This window comes from Dendrobates tinctorius, unplaced genomic scaffold (genome assembly GCF_039654945.1).
Source record: "Dendrobates tinctorius isolate UK_male_01 unplaced genomic scaffold, ASM3965494v1 ptg000250l, whole genome shotgun sequence".
Taxonomy (NCBI): Eukaryota; Metazoa; Chordata; class Amphibia; order Anura; family Dendrobatidae; genus Dendrobates; species Dendrobates tinctorius.
The window spans coordinates 29,488,811-29,513,361 of NW_027361917.1; positions in this window are offsets into that span (position 1 = coordinate 29,488,811).

Below are 24,551 nucleotides of genomic sequence, written 5' to 3' on the forward strand. Positions count from 1 at the left end.
TTTTACTGTATAGTGACTTGTATATAAGGCCAAATTTTAAAAGGATTTAAGTAAAAGAAAATAGTTTTTTTTAATAAAAAATAGGAAATTTGAGTTTCATTTATGAAGGACGTAAGAACTGCCAAAAATTAAGGACTCAGAGGGACTAAAATACACCCTGTATAAGCATACTGTAATGGAGGGCCTCATACACATTCAGTTCATATTGTCATGTATTGGTACTCCTATACTCATAAATTTTATGCATTTTTGAGGGTTAATATTCTATGTGTGAGCAATATATTAGTGATACATTTTGGAACAAGTTTTTTGAGGATTATATACGACCAAAATCTACCTAAGTATATGTAAAAGTCTACGGATAAGCAAAATAATACCAATACATTTTTGAACAAGTTTTTTGAGGCTTAAATAGCAACAAAATGTACCCGAGAGAATGTAATACCCTATCAGAGGGCTGCCACTAGGAATTTCGGGGCCCCATACTTTCAAAATTTTCGAGGCCCCTTTGAGACTCCGCCCAGGCTTCACCCCAGCCCCGCCCTCCACCCCTTGAACTGTCCACAGTCCCACCGCTCTCTCCTGGAAAAACTCCACTTCTCACCAATCACACATTAACAGTTCCCATCTCCAGATCACACACATAGCCAGCAGCTCTTGTTTTGGCCAAAAGATTTTTTTAAATCTGCCACCATGACAAGGTAGACTCTTTTGGCCAGGCCCTACTCTACTCTAACCTATTAAACATTTGCTAAAATATCCAATACAATTTAGGTATATTTTTTATTTATTTTTCAATTTTTAAAATGACCAAAAATATCGCATCCAAAGGGACAAATACCACCGCACCATGTCCAGACCACATATTACCACCACATAGTGACCTATAATACCACATACAAGGAACAAATGCAGCCACACCATGACCAGACCACATATTACCACCACAGTGACAGAATAATAGCACATACAAGGGACAAATACCACAGCACCATGACCAGACACCATATTACCACCACATGGTGACCAATAATACCACATACAAGGAACAAATACAGCCACACCATGACCTGACCACATATTACCACCACAGTGACAGAATAATAGCACATACAAGAGACAAATACCATCGCATCATGCTCAGACCACATATTACCACCACATGGTTACTGAATACTACAATACTGATCATTAATAAAAAAAATCATAATAAAACATAATAAAAAAACATAATACCCTCACCATAAGTGCCATTATACACATGCGATCTGTACTTAGTATGCAGTGTCTGTGTACAGGTAATACAGTGATCACCGGTGACATTATGCACAGGACCTCTGTATATAGTGCCAGTGTACAGGTAATACAGTGATCACTGGTGACATTGTACACAGGAACTCTGTATATAGTGTATAGTGTCAGTGCACAGGTATTACAGTGATCACTGGTGTGGTGACATTGTACAAAGGCACTGTGTATATAGTGTATAGTGTCAGTGTACAGGTAACACATGGACTCACCAGTGACGTCTCTAGGTGAAGTCCTTCAGCTTCGCTTTTCATCTTTCATGCAGCACAGACCGCCATCACGTCTTCCAGCCAGGGCTCGTCTCTGCAGAAAATAACACAGTTATCTAGAGCTCCACTTGCAGAACACATTACTTAATTTTTTCCCAACTTCTACACTACACCAGATGAAGAAAAAAAGGCGACATAGTGTCGCTCTGCACAGTAACAGGACCTCCCCCATTTAAAACAGTATCCTCAAAAAAATAAAATGAATACATCACTGCAGTAATAATATCCCTTAATTAATTAGCCCCTATGCTAATAATAGCCCCCATCCTGGCCCCCATATGTCTCATTCCTGGCTCCAGCCATATTTTCTCTCATCTTGCCCTCATGAGTATCCATTCTGCCCCCAGGGGAAGAGTCCTGAGGAGATCATTTGCATATTCCCAGTGCCTTCTGGGATAAGTGAAGAGTCTCTGCGAGCTCAACGATCACTGGATTTTGGCCGTTGCAGCAGAAAAGAGGAAATCGGTAAACCAGGGGAAGAGTCCTGAGGAGATCATTGTATATTCCCAGTGCCTTCTGGGATAAGTGAAGAGTCTCTGCGAGCTCAACGATCACTGGATTTTGGCCGTTGCAGCAGAAAAGAGGAAATCGGTAAACCAGGGGAAGAGTCCTGAGAAGATCATTGTATATTCCCAGTGCCTTCTGGGATAAGTGAAGAGTCTCTGTGAGCTCAATGATCACTGGATTTTGGCCGTTGCAGCTGAAAAGAGGAAATTGGTAAACCGCGTGCCGATATTTTGGCTCATTTTTCATCATTTTGAAATCTCTATATCAATATGGAAGAGGCCAGGAGCCATTTGGTGAGCTGCATTTCTTGCTACATGTTCACAGACTTACCAGTGGAAAAACCAAACTTCACATGCCACAAATGCAAGCTTGTGTCCCTGTTGGAGGAAAAGTTGCAAAATCTCAAAGAGAGGTAAGCTACATTGAAGATCATTAAGGAAGATGAAGCGTTCTTAGACAGAGCAGAAAGAGAAGAAATTCGAAGTGCACCTGAAGAAACAGAGGAATGGAAGCATGTGACCCAGAGAAGCAGGAGGATCGGGACGCAGTCAGCGCCCATACTGCTCAGGAACCAGTACCAGGCTCTCACGCAGGAGAATGATGAAGAAATACATCAGGATAAGACTTTGCCCACAAACAGCAACTTTGTACGCCTTCAGAATCCTCCTGGATGGAGAAAGAAAAATGTTGTGAAGAAGAAACGGAGAGTGGTGGTCATGGGGGATTCCCTGTTGAGAGGAACAGAGGCTGCTATCTGCAGACCAGATATAACTTCAAGAGAAATGTGCTGTCTTCCAGGTGCAAAAATTAAAGATGTGTCTGACAGGATATCAGGACTCTTCAGACCTACAGATGACTACCCATTCCTGCTAATACATGTGGAGACAAATGACACAGCAAGAAACGACATGGAAACCATCTGCAGAGACTTTGAAGACTTAGGCAAGAAAGTGAAAGAACTGGGAGCGCAGGTGGTCTTCTCTTCCATCCTCCCAGTGGATGGCCATGGAACAAGGAGGTGGAATAATATTCTGCAGGTGAACAACTGGCTACGTCGATGGTGCCGTCAGCAAGGATTTGGATTTCTGGATCACGGAGTGAATTACCTATACGATGGACTACTTGCTAGAGATGGGGTGCACCTTACGAAGACTGGAAAACATGTATTTGGAAGTCACCTTACTACACTCATCAGGAGAGCTTTAAACTAGAACAAAGTGGGAAGGGAAGCAAAAGGCCAGAAAAAGTCATACACCTGACAAATGCTATTGAGAACTCTGCTATTAGAAGTGGAAAGCAAGAACAAAGACAAAAGAATCTAAATAGTAAAAATACTGGAGAAAGAGAAACCAATCACAAACTAAAATGCTTCTATACTAATGCACAAAGCATGGGCAACAAACAAGGAGAAATGGAACTACTAACGCAGGAAAAGAAATATGATGTCATTGGAATCACTGAAACTTGGTGGGACGATACACGAAATTGGAATACAAGGCTAGAAGGATACAACTTATTTGCAAGAAACAGACTTGATAAACGAGGAGGTGTCGCATTGTATGTTAGAAATGCGTATATCTGCACAGAGATCCAAGCTTCAGAAACTTGGGAGTTCTGTGGAAACTGTTTGGGTAAGAATACAAGGACAGAACAATGGAAAGGACACCATTGTAGGCATTTACTACAGGCCGCCTGTGCAAGCTGAAGATATGGATGAACTCTTTATGCATCAAATGGCCAAGTTCTCCAAAAAATATGACATAGTTGTCATGGGAGATTTCAACTACCCAGACATTTGTTGGGAATCTCTCAGGCAAAACTAACAGGTCAAGGAAATTCTTATCCTCTCTTGCTGACAACTTTATCTTCCAAAAGGTAGGGGAGAAAACAAGGGGATCTGCTACCTTGGATCTAATACTTATAAACAGGGAAGAAATGGTTGAGGAGGTAAAAGTGGCTGGGACCCTAGGAGTAGCGACCATGCTATTTTATAATTTTGGATAACTAGGGGAGGAAGACCTGTGAAGACTCAGACTTCAAGGTTAGATTTCAGAAAGGCAGATTTTAAGGGATTCAGAAAGAGAATCGGAGGGATCCAATGGCTGGATATCCTTAAGGATAAAAATGTCCAGGACGGATGGGAAATCTTGAAAAATGAGATTCTCAAAGTACAATCGTTAACAATTCCGAAAAGAGGTAAGAATAGGAAGCATTTAAGGAAACCAGGATGGATGAACACAGAACTTAAGCACATGCTAAAAAGGACGAATGAAATGTTTATAAAATGGAAAGAGGGAGGCATATCTAAAGAAGAATATAAAGCTGTCTGCAGAACCTGCAGGGCATAAATCAGATTATCTAAAGCTGACAATGAATTGAGGCTTGCAAGAGATGTCAAAAGCAATAAACAAGGATTTGGGGGATATGTCAAAAGTAAAAGAAAAGTCAAAGATGCTATAGGATTTTTACAGGATGAAAATTCTGAAATGGTAAGACAGGATGTTGAGAAGGCCGAACTTTTAAATTCCTATTTTGCATCTGTTTTCTCTCAGAAAGGAAATGTAACCTCAACTGTTCTTCACTGTCCTATTAAGGGAATAGAAGAATCCAGGATATCTATAAACAGAAAGATAGTGAGGAAACGCTTAGCTAACCTAAATGAATTCAAGTCTCCAGGTCCAGATGAATTACACCCCAGAGTACTGAAGGAGATAGCAGAAGAAATTTTTGAACCCCTCTCCATAATCTTTGAAAAATTCTTGGAGAACAGGAGAAGTCCCAGAAGACTGGAGAAGAGCAAATGTTGTTCCTATCTTCAAAAAGGAGAAGAAGGTGGACCCAGGCAACTCTAGGCCGGTGAGTCTGACTTCTATACCAGGAAAGATCTTTGAACAAATTATTAAACAACATGTATGTCAGTACCTGGATAAGAATGAAGTGATTAAACAGAGTCAGCATGGGTTTGTAACTATTAAGTCATGTCAGACTAACTTAATTTCCTTCTATGACAGAATCACTGATTGCGTGGATCAGGGAAATGCTGTAGATATAGTATATCTTGACTTCAGCAAAGCATTTCACAAAGTATCTCACAAAATCCTTATTGAAAAAATGACTAGGTATGGAATGGACAAGGCAACTGTTAGGTGGATTCATAACTGGCTTAGTAATCGGACCCAAAGAGTGGTCGTAAAGGGCTGCACATCCAGTTGGAAGAATGTCTCAAGTGGGGTACCACAGGGCTCTGACCTGGGCCCTGTTTTGTTCAGCATCTTTGTCAACGGTTTAGATGAAGGAATTGAGGGTAAACTGATTAAATTTGCTGATGATACAAAGCTAGGAGGGATAGCTAATACTAGAGAAGAGAGAGGATTCAAAAAGATATAAATAAACTGGAGCAGTGGGCAGCAACCTGCAGAATGGTTTTTAACAGGGAAAAATGCAAAGTACTACATCTGGGCAATAAAAATGAATAAAGCATGTACAGAATGGGAGGAATAGGGCTAAGCAACAGCACATGTGAAAAAGACTTGGGTATACTAATAGATCACAGACTGAATATGAGTCAACAGTGTGATGCAGCAGCAAAAAAGGCAAATGCAATTCTGGGATGTATTAGCAGAAGCATAGTCTAGATCACGTGAAGTCATTATTGCCCTCTACTTCTCTTTGGTCAGACCTCATCTGAAAAACTGTGTCCAGTTTTGGGCACCACATTTTAAAAAAGACATCAACAAACTGGAGCAAGTTCAGAAAAGAGCGACCAGAATGGTGACCAGTCTGCAAACCCTGTCTTATGAGGAAAGGTTGCATGATTTGGGAATGTTTAGCTTGCAAAAGAGAAGACTGAGAGGAGACTTAATCGCTGTCTACAAATATCTCAAGGGCTGTCACATTGTAGAAGGATCATCTTTATTCTCATTTGCACAAGGAAAGGCTAGAAGCAATGGAATGAAACTGAATGGGAGGAGACACAGATTAGATATTAGAAAAAACTTTTTGACAGTTAGAGTGATCAATGAGTGGAACAGGCTGCCACGAGAAGTGGTGAGTTCTCCTTCAATGAAAGTCTTCTAATTGGGGGACACAGAACCATGGGTGTTATACTGCTGTCCACTAGGAGGCGACACTATGCATAATCTGAAAAAAGATTAACTATGGCTTCTCCTCTGCAGTATACACCCCTGGACGGCGTCAGCCTTCTCCAGTTTTGTGCAAAAGCAATAGGAGGAACATAACAGAAAACATAATCATGCCTGTAAGAAGGCTACTATGTACAGGCTCAAAGAACAATATGAGAACCCAACCGTAACAACGGCCCGTAGGGGCAACAGGGTGGGAGCTGTGTCCCCCAATTAGAGGCTAAGAGAAAGAGATTTTACGGTGAGTACACAAAAATCTCCTTTACTCTGTCGCCTCATTGGGGGACACAGAACCATGGGACGTCCCAAAGCAGTCCCTTGGTGGGAAGCAATGGACGAATATTGTGCTAGCAGGACCCTAAACTTGGGGCACTGCTGCCTGCAGAAGCCGTCTACCCAGGCTCGCGTCCGCTGAGGACTGGGTATGAACACTGTAGTGTTTCATAAACGTGTGTAGGCTAGTCCAAGTGGCCGCCTTGCACACTTGTAGTGCCGAAGCCTGGTGCCGAATGGCCCAGGAGGCCCCTACTGCCCGTGTAGAGTGTGCCGTGATACTGGCCGGAAGAGGGAAACTGTTGAGTCGGTAGGCCTCATGTATGGTGGACTTGATCCACCTGGCAAGGGTAGTCTTGGAAGCCGGCAGGCCCTTGCGACCGCCTTCCGGAAGAATGAAGAGGGAATCAGACTTCTGGAAAGATGCAGTCCTGGACACGTAAATCTGCAATGCTCGGATGAGGTCAAGCGTATGCAGAGCCTTCTCCACTCTATGAACCGGAACCGGACAAAAGGGATGGCAGTGAGATTTCCTCATTGAGGTGAAAGGTGGACACAACCTTCGGAAGAAAGGATGGTACAGGACGGAGAACCAACTTGTCCTGGTGAAAAGCTAGGAAAGGCCGTCTGCAGCAAAGTGCTGACAATTCAGACACTCTGCATAGCAAGGTGATTGCCACTAGAAAAATCACTTTCTGTGACAGAATGCAGAGTGGGACTTCTTTAAGGGGTTCGAAGGGTGGTGCCTGCAATGCTGTCAGGACCAGGTTGAGGTACCACGTTTCCAGTGGACGTCTGTAGGGGGGAACCAATCTGGAAACTCCCTGGAGAAAAGTCCTTACTTGTGGTTTGGTAGCAATGCGCCTTTGAAAAAGGAATGAAAGCGCTGACACCTGATTCTTAATAGAGCCTAGGGATAGCTTGGCGTCTAGGCACGATTGAAGGAAACCTAGTACCTTCGTGAGGGAATAAGGGAGTGGGACCTGTCCGTGAGATTCGCACCAGGAAAAGAAAGCTCTCCAGGTACGATAATAAATCTTGGCGGAGGCTGGCTTCCTTGCCCTGATCATGGTCGCAATGACATCCTGTGAGAACCCTGCCTGGGTTAGAATCCAGGTTTCAAGGGCCATGCCGTCAAATTGAGAGCCCCTGAGTTCTGATGGTAGAATGAACCTTATGACAGAAGGTCGTGACGGTCGGGGAGACGCCAGGGGGCGTCTGCTGTAAGTTGTACGATGTCGGCGTAACATCATGTACGTCTGGGCCAGTCCGGCACGATCAGGATGGTTGGAACTCCCTCTTGTTTGATCTTCCGCACGACCCTGGAGATCAGGGAGAGGGGTGGAAAAATGTACAGGAGCTGGAACTGGGTCCAGTCCTGGACAAGGGCATCCGCTCCGAGCGACCGCGGGTCGTGTGTCCTTGCCATGAAATTGGAGACCTTGGCATTGAGATGGGATGCCATTAGCTCCAAATCCGGGGTTCCCCAGCGTTGACAGATCTGGTAAAAAATTTCAGGATGGAGAGACCACTCCCCCGAGTCCATTCCATGCCTGCTGAGGAAATCGGCTTCCCAGTTTTCCACACCCGGAATGTGGACCGCAGAGAGTACCGACCTCGTGTCTTCCGTCCAGTGGAGGATATGTGCCACTTCTCTCATCGCCTGGGTGCTGCGGGTCCCGCCTTGGTGATTCACATATGCCAACGCCGTGGCATTGTCCAACTGTATCCGTATGTGAGAGGCTGCAAGCAAGTGATGAAAGGTTCTCAGTGCCAGGAAGACGGCCCGGATTTCCAGGATATTGATGGGCAAGGTCGCTTCCATTGGTGACCACTTGCCTTGTGCCCTGTGATGTAGGTGCACCGCACCCCAACCTGTCAGGCTTGCATCGGTGGTCAAGACCTTCCAGGGTTTTCCTCTTGCAAGCGAAGTTGGCCTGAGCCACCAATGTAGGGACCTGTTGAAGGAGAAGGGGTTCCTGTCCCAAGATCTGAGGATGGCTAGTTGAAGAGGCCTGAGGTGAAACTGGGCAAATGGCACTGCCTCCATTGCTGCTGCCATCCTGCCGAGGACTCTCATGGCAAACCGGAGAGATCGGGGAGGATTGCGGAGGAGTATGCGAACTCCCAGACGGAGGGCCAGTGTCTTGTCCTTGGGAAGGAGCACCACACCCCTGGAGGTGTCAAATAACATCCCCAGGAAGGTTAGAGTCTGACTCGGGGTAGTCGATGATATTTGTAGGTTGACTAACCATCCCAGATGACTCAGTATGTCTATTGTGATTGAGACACTGACCTCGCAGTCCTTGAAGGTGGAAGACTTGATGAGAAGGTCGTCCAGGTACGGAACGACTAGAATGCCTCTGGAGTGTAGAACGTCCATGGTGGCTGCCATGACCTTGGTAAACGTTCTTGGAGCCGTGGCGAGTCCGAACCAGAGAGTGACAAACTGGTAGTGGTTTTGGTTGATCGCGAACCTGAGAAACCTTTGATGGGCGTGAGCAATTGGTATGTGCAGATATGCGTCTTGTATGTCTATGGAGGCAAGGTATTCTCCCTGCTCCATGGATGTTATGATGGACCGGAGGGAGTCCATGCGGAAATGACGGTCCCGTACATATTTGTTGAGCTGTTTTAGGTCTAGTATGGGACGGACGCTGCCTTCTCTCTTGGGAACTACAAATAGATTGGAGTAGAACCCTCGGAATCTTTCATTCGCGGGAACCGGTACTACGGCTCCTGCTTGAAGGAGAGAGACCGCTTGGTGGAAGGCACGAGCCTTGTCTGATGGTGTTGGTGGAATAGAGAGGAAGAACCGATTCGGTGGAGTGGAAGTGAACTCTATCTTGTATCCGGAAGACACTATTTCCCTGACCCACCTGTCTTCTGTAATAGGCAGCCAGACTTGCTGAAAGAGTAGAAGTCGCACGCCTACTGGTGGGATGTCTTCTGGAGTTCGTGAGTCATTATGAAGCGAAGTTCTGAGGTTTTCCTCCCTTGGGTTTTGCTTGGCCTGCTTTCAACTGCCAAGTCCTGTCTGGTCTCTGCGCCGTCCGTGGGTTGTCCCTGCGTGGAGAGTGGTTACGATTTTGCGCTGGGCGCGAGACGGACCAGCCCGAAGAGTTCCGAAAGGATCGGAATCATGTTTGGTTTCTCCGTTTAAACGTGCGTTTAGGTTTCAGTTGAGGGAGAGAGGTACTCTTACCCCCAGTGGCATTGGATATCATTGTGTCCAACTTTTCACTGAAAAGCCTTCCACTAAGGTACGGAAGATGCGTGAGGGACTTCTTTGAGGCCGCATCCGCTTTCCATTCTCGCAGCCAGAGGATACGCCGAATCGTAATGGCGTTTGCCGCTATCCCCGCTAGACCTCTTGCTGAGTCTAGGGATGCATGAAGCATGTAGTCTGCTACCACTGCTATTTGAACCGCTTGGTCCAAGAGCCCAGTATTTGAAGCTTGAAGACCCTCCTGCAGTTTTTTGGCCCAAGCCAGGATGGCCTTGGCCGCCCAAACTGAAGCGAACGCAGGGGCCAGGGAGGCCCCTGCCGCTTCGAAAATGGAACTAGCCATGCGTTCTACTTGCCAGTCTGCTGCGTCCCTGAGGGTTGAGCTAACTGGCAGTGAGAGTAGGGTCTGTGCTGCTAGTCTAGATACCGGGGGGTCCACTTCCGGTGGATCTGTCCACTGTTTGGTGTCGTCCTGTGAAAAGGGGTACTTCGCTTCCAAATATTTGCAATTGGCAAATTTTTTCTCAGGCTGCGAAAACTGCTTAGTAAGTATCGTTTGAAACTCATGGTGATTAAGGAAGACCTTAGGCGGTTTCAGAACACTTTCGAAGCAAATCTTATGTTCTGGGGCTTCCGGGGCTGGATCTGAAAATTCCAGCACCCGATGGATGGCATAGATTATGTCCTCAACTAGCGCTGTATTGCTAAGGGGACAAGGTACCATGGACCTCTCCATTTCGTTGTCTGAGTCGGTGTCACATATGCCTTCCAAATCCTGTGTATCGCTAAGGTGTTCCCTGGTGGGCGATCTGGGGTGGAGGTCTTCTGTGGTAGGGGATCTCTGTGGTGAACTGCATTGTCTGTCTCTGATAGGGGACTGCCTAGGAGACCTGGAATGACAGTGTCTCTCCCTGGGGGGGATGACCGTGTGCTATAGGATGACTCAGGTGATCGCGACCTGTGGGTCCGCTTATGTCTGTGAGTGTCGGAAACAGCATGTTCCTGAGACAAGCTGTCCATTTGCTGGGTAACGTTCAAAGCCGGAACACGACCCTGCAGAGCTTGCAGCAATGTAGCGGTTAGGTTATCTATGGACTGTGTCATAGACTGCGACATCTGAGTAGCCCATTCCGGCGTGGTATCCGACACTGAAGCGTTGGTAGGGACTCCCTGGGGTTCTGACCCAGAGTTCTGGATGCAATCCCGGCAGTGCGGATACGTGCTGCCACTGGGGAGGGTGGTTTTGCAGGCTGTGCAGAATGCATAGAAACATTCCTGCCTGGTTCTCTTTCTTGAGCCCAGCATAGTGCACAGAGGCTGGCTATCAGGGATCCTACAGGGTTGGCTACGCAGAGGGAGCCCACAGAGAGCCTTATAGGTAGTATGGATTCACAGCTGAGTAAAGAGAACCCAGCTGTGATCTTGCCCCACCAGTGTGCCCCTAGGTCCAGCGCCAACAAATCACAGTTCTGTGCCCCCCGGAGACTGCTGTGGTTCTCCTTCTTGCTGGAGGCGTCCGTTGTCAGGTATTCTGCAGCCAAAAAAAATGGCCACCGGGACGCTGAGGAGAGGAAGGAGGGGGCAGAGCTGAAAAGGGCGCGCTGGGCTATGTAGAAACGCGCCCTTTCTGCCTCGATCCGCCCCTTCTATGACACTATAGAGTGTCATCTTAGTCATCCGGGGGGCAGGCCGGGGGGCAGAGAAAAGGCGGCGGCTTCAGCTAGGCCGAAGCCGCGGTCTCAAGTAGAGGTCTGATGCCCAGGAGGGCTCCAGGGCGGCGCGGTAGTCCGGGAGGGGGTCGGATCTGCACCAGACCCCCCGGAATGGGCGACTGGTTAGCGGTGGGGACAGCAGGGGTAGCGGTTCCTGTTTGGTGGGGTCCCTCTGAAGCGCTATGGAGCCGCTGCTGCTGCAGAGACAGGGGCGCAGAAAAGCCCCATCTCTGCTGTGCCATGTCTGCCTGCACCCTCCCCCGGCCCCAGCAGGATCCCACAGCTGGTCTGGGGTCCCTGGTGCAGAGTGCTACCAATTCACCAACCCTACCTGAGGTGTCTCAACCTAATGCCCCCTGAGGGGGATTAGGGAGGGTTCGTCTGTCACCGTCAGGGGGTCTTCATCCTCGCCTCGACCTCAACCCAGACCCCAAAAGGGGTTGGGGAAGAAGGGGGGGTCTCAACTTCAGACCAGTACCCGAGGGACTGGGGAAGGAGCGACATGGGGAATAGCCGTCTCCACTTCAACTGGGCACCCCTAAAAAAGGGGGCCAAGGAAGGAGCCATGCCAGGAGTCTCGCTGGAGACCCACTTTTCTTCATCTGTATTCCGGACGAAAAAGGAAAAAACAGAAGAAAAAAAGGTGTGCCTCCTTGCGACACTAAGCAAAAACTGGAGAAGGCTGACGCCGTCCAGGGGTGTATACTGCAGAGGAGGAGCCATAGTTAATCTTTTTTCAGATCATGCATAGTGTCGCCTCCTAGTGGACAGCAGCATAGCACCCATGGTTCTGTGTCCCCCAATGAGGCGACAGAGTAAAACCTTTTTAATATTATTTGTAAATCAAAATTGAATATACTTGATAACATACTTTTGTTATGATAGGTGCCCTGGTTTCCCAATTTCAATGCAAGTCTGCTAATGTAGACAGACATCTTCCTTTAAGTTAATCACTAGTCACATGCCAACACAGGGAGGAAAAGATGTGCTGGAATGAACCCAGTAGTAGAGACAGGGCGGAAATCATGTTGTAATGAAAGGTGATCACCGTGTTTAATCAATTTATATTAAAACAACATTTTGCCAGATTTTTATCTGAGTGCGCAAAATTTCTCAACCAAATAACATTACAGGACCCACAATGCTAGAACCATATAATGTGCAAGTCATTAGTCATTAGAACAGCCTGAGCAAAGTGCAAGTAATCCAACATACATGGTGGGTACTGTCTGATGTAAATGTATCAAAAGATGAGGATATAAGCTCTATACTATGGGCCCAACAGTTTGGTGCATATCACTATAGCAGTGTAGGGGCATTATACTGTGTGGAGTAATAACTTTTGATTGGAATGACCAACTGTGCTGCATTCTACCAGCACATAGTGTTTATATGGTGCTTGTGTAATTATAGTAAATAATAATCTGATTATGTGAATGGTCTTCTAACCATGCAGCTTTTTATTTCTAGAACTATGAACATAAAAAAATAAGTGCGCAAGATGGATCTACCACTATGTGCTCTGCTAACTCAGCAACCACTGAAGACGATTCAAGTCCCACAGTTAATCTTTCCCTACATAGTAAATAGAAACGTCATGTCAGAAGACAGGTTCTGTGAATAGTGAGTACATTGTGTACATACCAGAAAGCAGCATGTAGCCATCAAACACAACAGAAGGAGGAACTCGCGGTTTGCAATGTTTCACTGCTTCTGCAATTTCCCTGATGAAGCAGGAATACAAAATGCACATTATTACTATAATAAAGAAAGGTTTCAAAGTAAAAATAGATTATCAAACAGAGGCTGGACAGACATCTGTCTGGGTTGATTTAGCGAATCCTGCTTTGAGCAGGGGGTTGGACCAGATGGCCCAGGAGGTCCCTTCCAACTCTACGATTCTATGATTTTATGATTCATATGATCTCCCGATCCTGCCCCATCTGTCTATATCGTACCCATCCCGCTCCATGATCCTGCACCATGTGTCTCCCATCCTGCCCCTGTGTCTCGCATCCTGACCCCTCCTGTGTCTCACATTCTGCCCCTGCTGTGTCTTACTGTCACATTCTGCCCCCTGCTATGTCTCACATTCTGCCCCGTGTCCATTCTGACCCCTCCTGTGTCTTACTGCCACATTCTGCCCCCGTGCCTCACATTCTGCCCCCTCCTGTGTCTCACTGTCACATTCTGCCCCATGTCCATTCTACCCCCTCCTGTGTCTCACACATTCTGCCCCCTCCTGTGTCTCACATTCTGCCCTGTGTCTCACATTCTGCCCCCCGTGTCTCACATTCTGCCCCATGTCCATTCTGCCCCCATGTCTCACATTCTACCCCATGTCCATTCTGCCCCCGTGTCTCACATTCTGCCCTCATGTCTCACATTCTGCCCCATGTCTCACATTCTGCCCCATGTCCATTCTGCCCCCGTGTTTCACATTCTGCCCCATGTCCATTCTGCCCCCATGTCTCACATTCTGCCCCCCCGTGTCTCACATTCTGCCCCATGTCCATTCTGCCCCCATGTCTCACATTCTACCCCATGTCCATTCTGCCCCAGTGTCTCACATTCTGCCCTCATGTCTCACATTCTGCCCCATGTCTCACATTCTGCGCCATGTCCATTCTGCCCCATGTCTCACATTCTGCCCCAGTTTCTCACATTCTGCCCCAGTGTCTCACATTCTGCCCTCGTGTCTCACATTCTGCCCCATGTCTCACATTCTGCCCCCATGTCCATGCTACCCCCGTGTCTCACTTTCTGCCCCATGTCCATTCTGCTCCGTGTCTCACATTTTGCCCCATGTCCATTCTGCCCCTGTGTCTCACATTCTGCACCCGTGTCTCACATTCTGCCCTCATGTCTCACATTCTTCCCCGGTGTCTCACATTCTGCCCCATGTCCATTCTGCCTCTGTGTCTCGTATTCCCCAGATTGCCGCTTTCAATAAAAATAAAAAAACATGTTCTTCTTCTCTTGCCGCACTCCTGTGTCAAAGCTCCCTCCAACGCAGCTGAAGCGCGCACTCGCCGGCAAATGACAATGACGTCAGACGCTGGCGACATGCATGCTGCAGCTGATGTCAGCTGCCAGCCTCCGATTGGCTGGCGGAGGTTAACTACTGATGTGCGTGCCCGCATGTAAATATAGTTGAACTGCCGCAGCACTGCTAGGGCCTTGTTTGGGCTGCCGGTAGGGCTCGGTGAGCAGATGAGATGGGCCCCCTCTGCCCACCGGGCCCTGTACACTAGTCAGAGCAGTAATGCCCTGATGGTGGCCCTGACCCTATGGATCAACAATATAATTCCAATACATTTTTAAACAAGTTTTTTGAGGGTTATATACCAACAAAATGTACCGTAGAACACGTTATAATGTGTGGATAGTAATATAATATCCATACATCTGACCAAGTTTTTAGAGGCTCTTATAGCAATGAAATGTACCCAAAGACACGTTATACTGTGTGGATAGCAATATAATACTGATATGACTCGTCCACCAGGGCTGTGGGGTACCCGGAATTGGACCGGACAGTTCTATGGTGGAGGTCACGGGGCCGTGATCCGTTTCCGTGGCCCTGGCCGTGTCATAAAATAGAGGATAGTTACGTGGTGTTTAATCGTGACACTACCCGTGGTGTTCGGTAATGGGTGGCCGACGCTGCGATTTTGGTCCACTGGGGCTGATGGTGATACAGCAAAGATGGTTCAGCTCCCCACAGGTTGAGCGGGGCCCCAGGGCAAATATATATGATTGTTCAGATGGTGGTGAACGTTGGGGTGCAGAGAATAAGTGAAGGACACAGAGAGTTGCAGTTTTCTTTACCTTTTACTTGAAAGTAGATGCAATCTGGGGTACCAATTACAGATGACGGATTGAGTCCGGCTTCCCTGGAGGCATTCAGGGGATCCACTCTGCCAGGTGGGGTTGGGGACCCTCCTTCTGTGCTCTCTTTTCAGGTACCTGCTGCTTGCAGCTAAGCGGCAGCCCTCTCCTGTGTGATGGTTTCTAACCTGTGTGGCAGACAGTGTGAGCCTATATTACAGGCACTGAAAAATAAAATGCAAAGAGAGGCGCAATGAGTGTACCTGTGTTTAAATTAATTCCCTAACTGAATCGACAGGGTGCTCACCTTATAGGGTTGTGCCACCCTTGCACAACCACGGTGTGAACGTGAATGGTAGTTGGGGAGCGTGTCCTCGCAACCCAGAAGATCACTGTGCGTGGCTGTCAGCATCCTCCGCTCTCCTGGTCAGTCCATCTCTCACCGGCTTCCAGATGTGAAGTTGAGACCGATCCCAGCCGTAAGTGAACACCAAGGATCCCGGAGCTTCCCAGCACCGCCCAGCAAATGCAGGTTCTCCCACAAGCAACTGCCCTCCAAGCTAGTGGGTATTGGAGGAAGAATTAAAGCTGAGTTTTGTACCCTTTTTCTGGTTTCTGCCTCTCCATAAGAGCTCCGATAGACCGCTTTTTTTGGTTGTTGCTTCACATTATATCACAGGCGCTGTCCTTTTCACTGTCAGCCCAGGGCTCTTGGTCTACTGCCATGCCTTCAGGTGTTCAGTGTGGCCAGGGAGCTTGCAATCCCCTGCCCTCCAGATTCGGCTGTCAGGGCATACAGCACCTGCCTAGCCAAGGACTCTGGTGTCCCTTTTTATCAGCACTCTGCTCTGAGGTAAGCTATACGCAATTTTAGCTCCCCAGAGTCCCTTGTCTCTGCTCCTGTCCCTTCCCTCTCCACAGACCAACTGCCAACCCTCCTCTCACTGTCCTCTCACAAGCTCCTGCTAGCTCCCATTTCCATGACAACTCCCTTGTTTACTCTCTCAGCTGACTTGCTTCTGACTCACTAACCCCACCTGCTGGCCAGAATTTATAAGGAAGCTCCCCTTTCTGGCCTGGAGCAGGAATTGACATGTACACTGTGTTACCTGGCATGCCCCCCCTGCCTCCAGGAATTACATCACCCCTTAGAGGGAGGCAATGTCACTGTGGCAACCGGACTCTGGGGTGCCACATTCCCCCCAGTGAAATTCAGCACTCCCGGACTGACGTAACATAACAAGAACTATCAACAACAACAATAAATGAAAATCTACAGTCTTAAAAATATTAAAATTATCAAGACCTAAACAAAACTGTAACACTGTTACTGCAGCGACCAGTCCTTACGTTGCCATCCAGGAATTGTCTTTTTCCTTGTACCTGGGGTTTGGTTGGTGGGAACCACCTTAGCCCACTTTGTGTGTCATCCCTGGGCATGGCAACAGGGCACTCTGTAGATGGACTTGGTTTTTTGGCCCCACCCGCGGCTTATTTTCAAGGCCAAGTTGGGGTAACTATTTACAAATAAAGTCCTGACCACACATAGTCCTGTGGCCCAATTGTCCTTCAACTGGTTATTACAAATACTTAAAAAGTTCTTACAGTAAGTCTCTGTAGGCTCTCATGTTTATCGGTTACAACTATACATTCTTATTAACTTATTTACATTATGTATTCTCTATAACGGACAGGGATCTGACCTCTGGTACTACGAGTGGATCTGCGCAGTACAAGTATCTCTGATGACCTGACCTGTTTTCTAGTGGCTACTGCTGGTGCAGCGAGTGCACTAGTCACTACGCTATAAGTGGACCTGTGTAGTATTGGTATTCTGGATTGCCTTCTCCTGACTCTTAGACTCACCATGAGACTGACAGATTCACCGCTAAGGCCTCTTTCACACTTCAGTTTTTTGCATCAGTTATAATCCGCCAAAAAGGCGGACAAGCGGATCCGTTCTAAACTGATGTGAACGGATGGCACAGGATCCGTTTTCAGACGGATCCTGAAAATGAAGAAATTTAAAGGAATCGCTGGCGAGAGAGAGAGAGAGAGAGAGAGAGAGAATTTTTTTTTTTTTGTCCGGCACCCAGAAAGAAATTCGGGTTAAATCAGTGTTTGCAGGATCCGCCAGAGAAAAAAACGTTACAAGCTCCGTTTTGAAATTTTTGACGATGGTGACGGACAGCAACTTTTGGCGGATCCTCACAAAAAACGGATGCAACGGACAGCAATCCGTCACAATCCGCCATTAATGCAAGTCAATGGGAAAAAAACGGATCCTCAAAAAAAAATTGAGGATCCGTTTTTTTTCAAAACCTGGCGGATTGTGACTGATTGTAAAAAACGGAAGTGTGAAAGAGGCCTAACAGGGGGCAGATTTCCGCATTCCACTGCAGATGTGGCATCTGTTAATGGAGCCGTTTCATTAAGAGTCTCTGCTTCATTCGGCGCAGTAGGCTGGTGAAAGGTTAGGACTGGTACTACGATATCCTGATTCACTTTTGTCCACGACCGAGGAAATTCTCTAAGGATAGTATGGATCTTCTCTTACACCTCTACTGTGTGCCATGAGGTGTCTTGGACTTCCTCTTTGTCTTTCAGTTGATCAGGGCACACTTTTAGATGATCCCTTGAGACTGCCGCTGAGGTTTCTCCTCCATCCTTGCTGATGAGGCATACCTTGGTGTTATTAACATCTGAAAGTATAACAGTGTATGGCTCAGCCTCCCACCGGTCATCTAGTTTGTGAACTCATCTCTTTCTTTTGAGTACTTGTTCCCCTAGTGTCAAGGGAAATGCAGGTGAGTGCTGAATATAATTTGTTTCCTGCTTTTTTCTTGCCTGGGATAAACTTTTCTCCGCACATTCTTGCACTTTGCGGTATTGTTATTGCCGCTCCGTATCCCAGTCTGCATCTGGTGATGTTGTCTCAGGTGTTAAGACTCCCATGTCCAAATCAATGGGTAACTTGCCAGGTCTTGTGCTCATCAGGTAGGCCAGATTGCAATTGATGGAGTTCACTGGTATATGATTATATAGATCTACCAGATCTGGCAACTTCTCTGGCCACTGGTTTCGGTTTTCCAGAGGTAAGGTCTTCAATAGTCCATTGCCACCTGGTTCATCTTCTCACACATACCATTTGTCTGTGGATGTTAAAAAAAAGGGGGAAAAATACCACTGAAAAGTATGCACACCGCAGTCTTGATATATAAAAAAAGGAACTTTATTGACAATTAAACATTAAAAACAATTAAAACAGACCGATCTCCCCCACATGCAATACATGGTAACTGCAGAGGTAATAATACGGGTCAAAACCCCCACGCGCCCTGAATACAGCATGTACAATATAAGGAAACACCAATATAAACTTCAGGTATATATGACCCAGAGCAGAATATAAAATACAAATCTGAACACACAGCATGCATACATATATGAAGCAATCCCTGAGGAAATCCTGCATAACTGGAAGATATAGTACAGGGAACCGTCCTTAGACTATCCCTATAGATGGAAAAAAGTTACACAATAAACACACAATATACTGTGGAACAGTCCCCATATATTTATAAGCAGAACCAAATGACTACGCATAGAAAAGGAGCCTGGGCAAAAAAATAGCAACAAGATGCGCTAACCCAATAAAGAAATAATCATGGAATCACACACTGAAGTGTATAGCCTAAATGTAAAGGGTTAATGATGTCCATGAAAAGCTCTTGAAGGCGAGTCAGATGAAAATATCAAGCAAATATATAGTCACCAGGACTGCAGGCAACCCAGGGATGGAGGGCAGAGAATCAAGGAGGGAGAGGGGAACGATACCCCACGCGTATCGACATCGATAGGACGTCTTCATCAGGGAAAAATAAAGTCCTATGTAAATATAGATCTTAAATACCTTATGTAATTGGTGGTCAGTGAGCCCCGGTGTGCATCAGCACACCAAGGCAGGAAGCATAAGTCAGCTGTGGAGCTGAATGTGAAGTGAGGGCAGACGTCTCTGCCCACACTCAGCTAATGTGCCTGCTGCCAGTACAAGGACCCGTGCGGCGACCAAAAGACAAGGAGATAAACAGCGCATGCGCAGCTCCCGGGAACAAAATAGAAAGCTTGATCTCTAAGTACAGGCAGATGCAGAAAATAGCCGAAAGAGCGGTTCATAGGCACAAAAAGTCAAGGGTAATGGGAGCAATGAGGGGAAAAAAAATAAATATTAAATAAATAAATAGATATATAATATAGAATCTGTAAGGCTTGAATAATTTGGAAACCTAAAGAAAAGTGTGATAAGTTATGTAAATATGATGGGAAAACCTATGAACAAATAATAATAATGGTAAAACAAAAAAATAAGAAATGAAAAAATAATGCATGAAAAAATGTAAATAAATAAAAAATAGAAAAAATGAAAAATCCCAAAATAAAAAAATATGAAAAAAATATATATGGACAGCTAATTATATATAAAAAATAAGCTGAAATATAATTGTTAATGACAAGCACGTGGTAAATAAGGGTTCACCAAAACTGACCACAAGAGTAGATTTTATTCATGAATACAAGTAAATCACATAGCAAAGTGAAAAAGAAAAAAGGAAAAGGGGAGAGAAATGCCCCCAGAGAAACAATGGCCCCCAGTTCTATATGATGGTTCAATGTCCGTCCAGCTAAAAAGATCCCAACTAAATGGACTATTTATGGCAAGGCATCCAGAACAAAACCCTAATGAAATGGGTCAGAGAAAAGTTGGATTGATCCTGGAACGTTAATAGTCCTGGTGATGAGGGACAGAAAATGCTCCAATACAGGCAGGTAGATGATTAAATAAGTTGAGACCCCCTAAAGATGAAGAAACATATCCAATGGATATTATAGCCAAAGGAAACCAAATAAACCGTTCAATTATAACCCCACAATAGTATATAATAAGTTCAATGGAGACTATCCCAATTGCCCTTCATGTCAGAACGACCAGGCACCAACAGGAGAATATAGACGATACCGATGTAGCAAGGAAAGGACACAGTCAGGTGATGATCTCAATCCACCAACTTGTCCAAAATAGTAGAGAGTGACCAACAGGGAATCTTAGCCAAGAAAACCTGTGAAGAGCAGATCCTCATTCATTCCAGTAGAAACTGTGGAACGAAGCAAAAAAATCCAACGTGTCTCAGCTTGTAGCAATAAATTATGCAAAGAGCCACCCCTGCTGCCCAAACCAAGAATATGTTCCAAGCCTATCACCATAGTAGTGTGACATTTACCTGAGTGGTGTATAAGGAAATGAGACGCCACTGAAGTAAGAGTTTTGCCCTTGCGATTGTCAGCTGACGCAGTGTTGATCGTGGATAGATGTTTCTGGATTCTGCAATGCAGTTCTTGCGAAGTTTGGCCGACATAAACCTGTGGGCATGGACAAATGATGGCATATACCACATTACTCGTTTTACAGTTAATATAAGACCTCAAACGATGTTGTGTTCCATCCACCGGGTTTCTAAATATATTGCGTGTGGGGTGCATATGTTGACAAATGCTACAGTCCCCGCAGGCAAAGGAACCTTTAAGCGTGATGCCACAATTAATTCTACACGTGAGTCTTCTGTAATGGCTCTTTGTCAAAATGTCTCTGAGGTTAGGTGCTCTTCTGGCAGTTATTGTTAGTTTATCACTGACCATCTGAGAGGTCTGCAGATTCGGAGTTAATATAGACCAATGTCTATTTAAAATAGCTCTCACCTGTGACCAGTGTGTGTTGAAGCCCGTGATAAATCGAGGCTTATTGTCACTATTCTTCTTGGCAAATGTAAGCAAAGATTCCTGCATCTGTATTTTAGCCCTGTGAAACGCGCTGGAGATGCACTTTCTAGGATATTTCCTGTTCTTGAATCTTTCTGTGAGATCAAGAGCTTCCACACGGAAATCCTTCAAATTCTCAAAAATTGTGTGATGGATGAAAGCTCAGATATTCCAAAAGGCTGTTTGTGGATGTAGACTTATGAAATAATCTGGTAATATGAGAGCCATGATTAGCCATGATTTTTAAATCCAGAAATTTAATTTAAACAGAGGAAATGGTGTGAGTAAGAAAGATGTTAAAATGGTTGTTATTCAACAGATCCAAAAATAACACACATTCCTCCTTAGAGCCTGACCAGATGAAAAAAATATTGTCCTTGTACCAACCAGAAGGGTAAACCACGGTGTGCTCCCACCAACCTAAGAATAGGTTGGCGAAGGCCGGAGCACACAGCGCGCCTATGGCCATGCCCTAGTTCTGCAAATAAAAAGTTCTGTCAAGCAAAAAATAATTGTGTTTTAGCATAAACTCCAGCAAATCGATAACAAAAGAGTCATGCATCCTATCCGAATTAAGTGACTGATCAAAGAAAAATAAAATGGCCCTCATACCGTGTTCATGATTAATGTTGGAATATAATGATTCCATATCACATGTGACTAAAAGGTCACCAGGAGCTAGAATAATGTCAGGGATACTGCTGATAAAGTGCGATGAGTCTCAAATATAAGAATGTAGTTTCTGGACCATGGGTTGTAGGAAAAAGTCAATATAGGTACATGCCTTTTCACAGAGGCTCCCTATGCTTGCTACGATCGGGCGTCCAGGTGGTTTGATCAGATCTTTATGCACTTTTGGAAGCATGTAGAAGGTCGAAGTAATAGGATGTTCTACCCAAAGGAAGTCACGCTCCTTGGAGTTGATGATACCAAAATCCAAGGCCCTCTCAATAAGTGTCCTAAAGCGCGTGGCATAGACACCCGTAGGATCTGATGGAAGGCTATGATAAAATCTCTGATCATTCAATTGCCTGTGTGCTTCTTCTACATATAGATCGTGTGGCCACAGCACCAAATTGCCCTCTTTGTCCGCCTCTCTGATTATAAACTCCTTGATGTGCTTGAGATCTGAAATGGCTCGTCTCTCCTGTTTGGTCAAGTTGTCTCTGCGAGGGACAAAAGTTGGCATAGCCAAAATTTTGTGTTTGACCCTTTCAAAGAAAATACGGACTGCTGGAACGATAGAAAAAGGTGGGGAAGTTTTGGACTCTACATTCTGGAAGTCGTCGGATCGGATAAGTTATTCCTTAAGAACTGTTACTGTCATTTTCCCCTGCACTTTCCCAAACCGCATATCCTTTACTACCTATCACTTGCATTATCCCTGTTTAACTCTTTATCTCCCTGCGTGGAGTATATACTTGTTAAAGTAAAATACGTTAACCCTTGCTCTGTCTCCAGTCCGTCACTGTATCCCGCAACCTGCTCACATATACACAGCTCCATCCTGCAGAACATTCTTCTTCTCATTTTTATACAGCTCTATACTGCAGTGTATCACTCCTCTAATCTGTTTACATCCCCATTTTGCAGTACATCACTCCTCATCCTCCTGTATACAGCCCTCCCCTGCAGTAAATGACCCCTCTCAGCCTTATACAACCTCATCCCAATGTCAGTTCTCTAATTTATACACAGCCCTACTCTGCAACATATTACTCTTTTCTTCTATACAACCCCATCCCACAGTACAGCACTCCTCTCACCCATACACAACTCCACCATGCAGTATATCACTCCTGCTTCTGTATACAGCCACCTACTGCAGTAGATCACTCCTGTATACAGCTTCAGCCTGCAGAACATCACTCCTCTCAATCTACTCTTACACAGTCCCTATATACTGCGCAAATGGGCACAGGGCACCACTTCCCCTTACTCCAAGTTACACTCAGGCTTGGACTGGCCCACAGGAGAACAGGAGAATCCTCCGGTGGGCCCTTATGCAAGAGTAGGCCACCACCCTCTTATATGAGCAGTACTTGGCAAAATATACTTGAATCACTATTTATGGGCAAATGTGATGTATTATTCATTTAACAGTCTACAGTTGTGGCCAAAAGTATTGACACCCCTGCAGATAATACTCAGCTTCTTCCTGAAAATTATTGCAAACACAAATTCTTTGTTATTATTATCTTCATTTAATTTGTCTTAAATGAAAAAACACAAAAAGAATTGTCCTAAAGCCAAATTGGATTTAATTCCACACCAAACATAAAAAAGAGGGTGGACAAAAGTATTGGCACTGTTCGAAAAATCATGTGATGCGTCTCTAATTTGTGTAATTAACAGCACCTGTAACTTACCTGTGGCACCAAACAGGTGTTGGCAATAACTAAATCACACTTGCAGCCAGTTGACATGGATTAAAGTTGACTCAACCTCTGTCCTGTGTCCTTGTGTGTACCACATTGAGCATGGAGAAAAGAAATAAGACCAAAAAACTGTCTGAGGACTTGAGAAACCAAATTGTGAGGAAGCATGAGCAATCTCAAGGCTACAAGTCCATCTCCAAAGACCTGAATGTTCCTGTGTCTACCGTGCGCAGTGTCATCAAGAAGTTTAAAGCCCATGGCACTGTGGCTAACCTCCCTAGATGTGGACGGAAAAGAAAAATTGACAAGAGATTTCAACGCAAGATTGTGCGGATGTTGGATAAAGAACCTCGACTAACATCCAAACAAGTTCAAGCTGCCCTGCAGTCCGAGGGTACAACAGTGTCAACCCGTACTATCCGTCGGCGTCTGAATGAAAAGGGACTGTTGTCATGATCTCAGTGCGGGTTTGATTCGCACACGTGGGGTTAATGTCTGGAACCAGTGCTGATGACTGGCATTTCTGGGGTTAAAGGTTGTGATCCCGGTGCAGGTTTACCTGCACACCTGGGGCTATGATTGTGGCCTCTCCCTAGTTTGGGGAGAGGCTTCTTATAGCCTTAGGATGCTCCCATCCCTGTCAGTTATACTCTTGCCCTTGGCATAGTATGGTGAACCCTGAGTGTGCTTGTGCTGTGTTCTGGTTGCTTGATGATCTGTGTATTACTCGGTCTGTTCTCTGGATATTGCTTTGGATTCTGCTTGGTACCTTCTATGTCTGTTTGGTTTTGACTGCTGCTTTGCCCTGACTATCTGCTCTGTCTCATCCTTGGTACGTTACGGCTATCTCTGTGTATGAACCCCGTTTTGCCTGACTCTGAGTAATTCTGTATAGTGTCTTTCCATCTCACTAAGCAGGACGCTAAGCCCCGCCCCCTTGCAGTCACATGACCGTAGGTGCCGTGTCTGCTTGCTAAACTTCAGCATCCACAGGTCCTGTGCATCGGTACTTTCTGGCTGTACCTGACCCCGGTACCCCTACAGTGCGGGTGAGTCTCTGCTCAGCGGAGGCTGCACGCCGGCACTTA